The sequence below is a fragment of the Conger conger genome, chromosome 6, assembly GCF_963514075.1.
Source record: "Conger conger chromosome 6, fConCon1.1, whole genome shotgun sequence".
Taxonomy (NCBI): Eukaryota; Metazoa; Chordata; class Actinopteri; order Anguilliformes; family Congridae; genus Conger; species Conger conger.
The window spans coordinates 31067992-31075691 of NC_083765.1; the positions used below are offsets into that span (position 1 = coordinate 31067992).

At 41.5% G+C, this 7700-nt stretch overlaps 1 pseudogene; it reads left to right on the top strand.

Moving 5' to 3' along the window:
- The first annotated feature begins 302 nt into the window (after positions 1-302).
- Positions 303-5835, top strand: LOC133131529 (kazal-type serine protease inhibitor domain-containing protein 1-like; annotated as a pseudogene).
- The last annotated feature ends 1865 nt before the right edge of the window (positions 5836-7700 follow it).

Genomic DNA, 7700 nt, shown 5'->3' on the forward strand with positions numbered 1-7700 from the left:
TCACTGCACAGCAGGATACTGCCATCATACAGTTGGAGGGGATACTCCCCTAAAAAAGCTTTGTAGAGAAGGCAAAGGCTGACAACAGGGAAAAAGAGAGTCAGACCAGGATGAGATTCTCATCAAGAACAGACCATCAATTCTACTTGAACACATCTAACTGAAGCCATTTTTAAGCCACTCTCCGACGTGCCTAATCAAGTTCTTCCTGTGATTAACCGATTGCAAATCCTGCAAATACAAAAGTCCTAATACACAAGTATCGTGGGTGGAGAGCCATAAAAGACTCTTTTGGACAAAAGATGGATCACTTGCTGGTGCTGTTTGCGTTGCTGTTGGTCACAGTGACAGACAGATCTGCCGGTGAGGGACTCTGGGATCTGCTGGAGTTGTGTGGGGACTGCCACCCAGACGAGTGCATCACGGATCTTCAATGCCCGTCCGGCCGGGTGAGGGACCGCTGTGGGTGCTGCTGGGAATGTGGGGGCGATGAGGGACAGCCCTGTGACCGAGACTCTTCCGGAAGCTTCAATGGCCACTGCGGGGAGGGCCTTATCTGCCAAATCCTGGAGCAGGATGTACTGGCCGGGGAGGTGCCAGAGCCCCAGTGCGTCTGCGTCCAGCAGGGGGTGCTGTGTGGCTCTGATGGGCACACCTATGAGACCCCCTGCCAGCTCAGAACAGCCCAGCACAGGCAGAGACAGGAGGGGAAGCTGGCTGTGTCTATAGCCCACCAAGGGCCCTGTAAGGCCAGTAAGTCTATCTGTTACCAATGTGGAATCTGTATTCTTATTACAGTTTGTACAGGTTAGCTAAAGTTTCAGATAACTCATCTAATAACATGCTAGTCTTTTTTTTTACCTGCATAATGCATTGATTGCAATAAATATTTCACATTGACTTTTGGGATGCCCAAAATGTTAACTAATAAGAAATATAAATAAGATATACAAATATACCTGCATGCCCTGTTTAGAAGCATCTAGAAAATAAATATATGTGAAGATATATTATCTAAAAAAAATGTAAAAGAATGTAAAAAAAATGTAAAGAGAAGCTGTTGCAAAATTAATTAGAGCCAATTAATAAAGTCCCTGAACTGAATAATATTAAGTCGTTGAAAATGAATGCAAAGTTTATAAAAATGATAAAAATGGAAAAAGTTGTTCAAATTAAATTCCAATTAAATTTAATTAAATTCAGAGCACTGGGGATACATGCACAAACTGAAAAATAAATGAAGTGCACTTATTCTTCCCATTACTTCACTAAAAATGATGCACTCCACCATTGGTCTCAGGGCAAATATTTATGATATGCAGACCCTAGAAACAAAGAGCAAAGAGAATTAAATGAGCCTAATCTGGTCATTGTGAAATATTCTAAAATATTCTTTGCAAACTTATTTCATTGCATTTTTTGCTAGAGCCAATTATAGCCACTCCCCCTCAAGATCTGATCACTGTGGAAGGAAATGACATCATCTTCAGCTGTGAGGTGTCAGCTTTTCCCATGGCTATGATTGAATGGAGGAAAGAGGGCAACAGCGTCTTCCTGCCTGCAGATGACTCCCACATGTCAGTGCAGGTAAGTCCAGGTAGAAACATACAGTACCTGCACAGTGACTTGAATTCAAAATTGCTCTGTATTTCGAATGAATTAACTTTCAGATTGCATGAGTTTTCAAATGTATTTTTAACCTACAATTTTTATGGAAAAAAACATTCCTGGAAACTTCTGAATTTGGCCACTGTTATCCCAGGGTCCTGCTGACTGGGTTGCATGCTCATTTCAAAATTTCTATTGAGTAAAATCCAACTGAGGTCACCAGACCTCAGCCAAGGAATCCAAAATGACTCCTCGGTTTTTACACTGAGCCAGTTTTACTCTCAATAAGGCCCTACACCTAGTATTCAACTGTACCCTCCATGAGACCTTGCACCCAGTGTTGAGTTATATTAGCCATCAGGCTCTTGATAAGACATCAGTATAGAAGCCAGTGATAGTCAGGAGGTGACAGAGGAGTCCTGACCAGGGCGTGTGTTAATGGAAGGGCCGACTGCGGGCTCACTTGCTGTGTAATCTCCAGGCTCGTGGGGGGCCCCACCGCTTTGAACTGACCGGCTGGCTCCAGATCGAGAATGTCTGACAGACAGACGAGGGAGTGTACACGTGCACTGCTAGGAACCAGTTTGGAGAGGTGCTTGCACCGGCCAGATTGCAGGTTGTGAAGAAAGGTATGTCTGGGCGTTGGGGTCGGGGTGGGGGGGAAGGGCTCTCAGACCAGTAACAGATGTGCCTGGGGGGGGGGGGGGGGGGTGCCTGCAGGTTGCTGTTCCTTACTCGGTTAAGTGAGAGAGAGAAGAAGGTTTTGATGGGTGGGGATTATGGCAGGTTCTCCCTCCAGGGCAAAGATCTAACACAAAGAGCAATTATGGCAGTGCTTGGAATCATTGTTGTGTCTATCGCTGGGGTTGATAAATTATCAGCCTCCCTAATTAACTAGCTAAAAATAAGTAAGTCAGTGAAACAACATTATATTCAAACCCTTGACACATAAGCATTGGTTCAGGCTGTCACCTTTATGTTTATATGCATTGTTAATACAGTATACTATGTGTATATAATACCTGCATGCATCTACCCAGAGCTCCATAATGGGTTTTTTTTTGTTTTTTGTTTTTTCTTGTTCCACAATTTTAGTTTTGTTTAAACAATGTGGTTAAAAAGTGTAGATTCCCAGTTTTTATTAAATGGATGGCTAGAGCTAAGGGTGGAGGCTTAAGGAACTGCTCATCCTACAGCAAGACAATGATCCCAAACATACTGCGTGTGTTCTTCGTTCTTCGTATCGTAACCACTGATAAAGCCCATTCAATTGAGTAATAACATTCAAAACAGGTGATAAAAACTATGAGAATGTGCACTTTAACCACATTTGAATTATTTGATGAAACATCAAAAATTGTGGAGTACAGACCCAAATCAAGCAAACATGTCTTTGTCCCAAATAATTATTGGACTGTATTCATTTCTCACCCTTTAAGCCTCAATTCATTTGAATTTCTTAGTGAGGATACGTTGTTTTCCCCCAAATTTGATTTAGTATGCCATGAATAAAAATGGCAACACATTTGAAATAAAAAATAATCAATCTTTTTCACCACAACAGTTTTCTCGTGTTACTGTAGATCCCTTTTACATGAAAAAAACATGGCTGGATGTCCACATACTTCTCGGAAACCAAGTATTCTATCAGCCATATGGGATGGTTTTCAATCTAGTGGTCAGGGAAAGTCTTATCTACCAATACGTTTACTCTCAATTATGGAATGAAGACATCAATGTCAACAGGAATTGTCAACTGATACCTCTATCAGCCACCGACATCTCTGCGTTGTCATAGATGAACTTGGAATTCCGAGAAATTTCACAGAGCTGGGATAACCTTACAGTGTCTCAGGCCTTCCTCCTCGGTATAAAGGGTGCATTAGTGATGACAGCCATTTTGAGGGGAGGGCTGATGACAGTAGATTAGATTTGTGGAGGTGGGCTTGTGTATTATGTGGCAGGGCAGAACTGTGGCAGCATCCCAGTCAATCCCCTCTGTCTCATCCTCTGGGATAGGCATCTTTTCCCAGCTGCAGTATCTGAAGGATATAGTTTTCCCTGCCCGTTTCCTGGAATCCGCCCTGTCCCTGCTCTGTTCTAATGGTAGAGCAGGAGAATTGACCTGAGCAGCCCTGAATGCTTGTTTGATGTCTGCAGTTAAACTGGCACTGCAACTTTAAAAATGTTCAAACCTGAAATTTGAAATGGGTATTTCTGAAATTATTAATTTAGGTTCTTGCTAAATAAACAAATAAATACATAAGAAATTGCCGAAACTGAATAAATATGGCTTCTTTTAGGACCAGTGAACTAAACAATTGCTTGTTTAATAATCTGAAAACTCTTACCACCTCTGACATCTCACCAAGAAGGAGGTGTGAAAAGGACTTTTGCAGGATAAGAGCATGATGATGGTCTCCAGTGATGTTCCTCACATTTATACAGAATGTTTAGACACATGCATACAATAATTGATTATACTATGTTTCTAGTCGCACTCTAAGTTGTTAAATAACAAACCAAAATGGAGCATGCAGCTCTTGGGTGTAAATGCTACCAGACGACAGATAAAACAGCCCTCATCAGGGTAGAAAAGAAGATAGACCTTGACATTGCTGTTCCTTCCTTCTCTGTGTTTTTCCAGGTATAATTACAGAGTGGAAGTACACCAATATTTATGGAGCAAAGTGATCACAATTGCATGTCTTGCTAACTAGTTTTGACCTGTATATGTCTAGACTGACAACATTTCATTAATCATGTTGTGTGATGTTTCTTTATAATTATGTTGCGGTGTAACCTCTGTACCTCTTTGTAGATTCGGAGTGGGCACATCAGCTGAAGCAACAGAACACAGCAGTGTATGAGGATTTTGATGAGGATGATGAAGGAGACTACAAAGTTTTAGCAAGTGAGCATTCATATTAAAAGCACATTATTTATTCAATTCATTTATATTTTTTTCATAGAAACCACACATCTATGAGTCCTGTGATAACAATTTGTGCTAATGTTAATTATAGACTTCAGTCTCAGTCATTGACTTGATAACTGTACGAAGTGGAAACTTGGAAGCCACACAGAGTCATGTAAATAAAACAGCAGCCTTTAAAACAATCTATTAATTCCTTCCTTGTGAAAGTATTCCTTCTATACATATTTACAATGTCCTGTACTATATGTTATGTGAGTCCTGAGAGAAATTGCCCAAGATAAAATATTGTCTAATTCTAATGTAAAATAATCATCTAAATAAAGCAAACAAACAGATAATAGATGTTTTTACTATTTACTGTAATGCATAACTGAGCCACTTCCATACAGTAGTGGTGTAAATGTGTAATGCTCTGATGCTGAAACAGACCTGAGGTCAGCCTTTGTTTTGGAAATGGAAAAGGCAGTCCACCATTTTGGGCCAGAGATTGAGGGGAATCTGACAACAAACCAAGCATACTGGGTGTATTCCTATTTTTCTCTTGTGATTGATACAAGTTTTTAATTTTCAACATGTTAAAACTATCACCTGTGCAAAATATTTGTGCAATGATTTAGCAAAAATAATGACTATGCCATATCCCAGTCAGAAATGCATATTCGGTTAGTCATTATAAATAATTTATGTTTAACTCACATTGACACCAACATGGATGTTTCATGTATATATATATGTATATTTCTCAGAGGATGTGTACATACATTGAATTGGAAATAATACTCTGCATATCATTAGTGGTTTACCATTCTGTAATGATTCCGATTTAATTTTGTGCTAAGCTATCCCCAAAACACTGAAACTCATAGAATACTGAAGCAAGAAGAAGAATTTTTTTAACTGCACACATGTAGCAGTTCCTTTATCGGTAAATCAGTAATAAGTTCTGAATCTTTCCAGTGAACTATAACAGATGCATTTTGGGAGTTGGAGAGTGCCGAGTTTTAGCGTTGTTCCAGGTGTGTCCCTGCCCAGCTAAATAAGATATGTTGTCAGAGAGTGAGGGGTTATGGGCAGAGGGCAGCTAGGTTAAGCTGTTTGAAAGCCAGGGTATTAAGAGCTATTTTACACTTTAGAACCAGGTTCTGCGGGGGGTTTTGTTTCCCCTTTATTGATCCAGGGCCAGCCATCAATGCATAATAGAGCAGCTCTCTCTGAGCGGTTTCAGGGTTACGGCCTCGTCCACGAGTCAGGAGACGGGGCTGTCGCTGACCGCCATTATTGCCCCATAAAGGATCCCGGGGGAAGCGCACTGGTGCTCGCATCAGCACACACTGAATACCCAGTCAGAAGAAAACAGGGGCTTAACAGTCACCTCCGTTCCTGGGGAGACGATCAATCGGAATTCAATCTGTTAGGCTTGGATTCCGACAGGGAAGGTAATTGCCCATAATGAGGCAGATAGGTGACAACAGTACTGAGAGCAGACTCCGGCGTTGTCAGGAGTTTCCACTCAGCGCCCGGGCTGCGGCGGGGTGCTCAAGCGGGGCGTGGCTCGTGTCTGGAGTCTGTGACACCTTTCCGAAGCGCTCGATACGGCACAATTGAAACCCTTAATGGCAGAGGAGCATTGATTGTCAAGTGATCTGGGGGGCTGTTTATCACCGCGGCGGTGCCTCTTCCTATGAGGTGCACTTTTGTCGACACCTGCCCAGGCGACTCAAAATGGAGGCACAGTGTCTGTGACATGGCAATGTTGCCACGGCATCACAGGAGCGTTGTGAGAATATCGCACGTTAGAAGGGCATTATATTATTGAGATGATAACATGTTTTTATTCTGTTGTAATACTACCCCCTCTACATATAGATCATATAATCCAAATGCACCGTATAAAGCCTTCCCTTGACACTCTTTGCTGTGTGCACTTTTCTCTAAAGCTGCTTCATTAGTCTCGTTTTTACTGAGGGGAGTGCCCGTCGCTCCTGGCAAACCCCTCAGGACTATAGGGAATTGAGATGGGCAAGATGGCACCTGAATCGGCTGGTAACATGATGTTCAGAGGTCAGAAGGGGTCAGGGGTCACCAGCAGAGGCCTTCGATTAATGGATGTCTCAATAAAGCAGGGTAATATTAGCTGCTTGGCTTTATGACCCGACAGAATCGGAGGGCAAAGGCTTAATTTGAGAGGAAAGTGTTGAATCTTCCTTTTATAATTGCCTCTTCCAGCAAATAAAGAAAAGAAAATGAAATAAACAAATGTAAAGTTTAGAGCCTCATAGGCAGACACATTTGATGATCATATCTTTGCTCACATCTCTTGCAAAATATATATTTTGAGAAAACATCTTTGTGCAATTTTGTTTAAACCATTTGTATTAAGACGTGCAGTACTGAGTACCCAGGGTACTAGGGGAGACATCTGGAGTCCTGGCTGCTCAAAAGCCATGGGTGTTTCTGATATATGACTGATGACAGCGCCAAGAGCGCCAGGAAGCTGACAGCTGCCTATTCACAGCACAGACAGATCCCTTTTTGGCTCAGTGAGTACTGAGGCACTCCGTGTAAGTTCTTAAGGTTGACGATATGACTCACTTGACAACACGTCGATGCCTCCTGTGATATCTGTGAACCCTCTTTGCTCTGTGTGAATAAAATTGGAAAATAATTTTAGGATATGCAATATGAAGCATAACATAATTAAGTGATTTTAGAAATCCTAATGTGTGTGAAAACCTGACTTGATTATAATGAGTTGTATACCAAGGCTGATTTCACAGCATTGAAATCAACGCTAGCACATTCAGTAGCGAACACAGCAGCAAATGATATCAGGGTTGATGGAGGCGAGAGCATTGGTGAAAGCCTTTTAATGTTTATTAGTCAATACATGGTGAATATACACTGGAGAAATCAATGGGGAGATATTGACTGTTTATGCTCCATAAGTGACTTCTGGCTCAGCAAGATTTACTGCTGGAATGTTGTTAGCAGTTAAATTTTAATCGAGCTGGGAGGTCTTTGTGGAGTTGATGAAGTAAGAAAACCATGATGTGACTATTGCATGAATACCCCTTCATGCGGTCAAATTGGTTGTATTTAATGACAGATATTTGCTAATCAGCCAATTTGATTAATGTTTATTAGTTACTGTTTG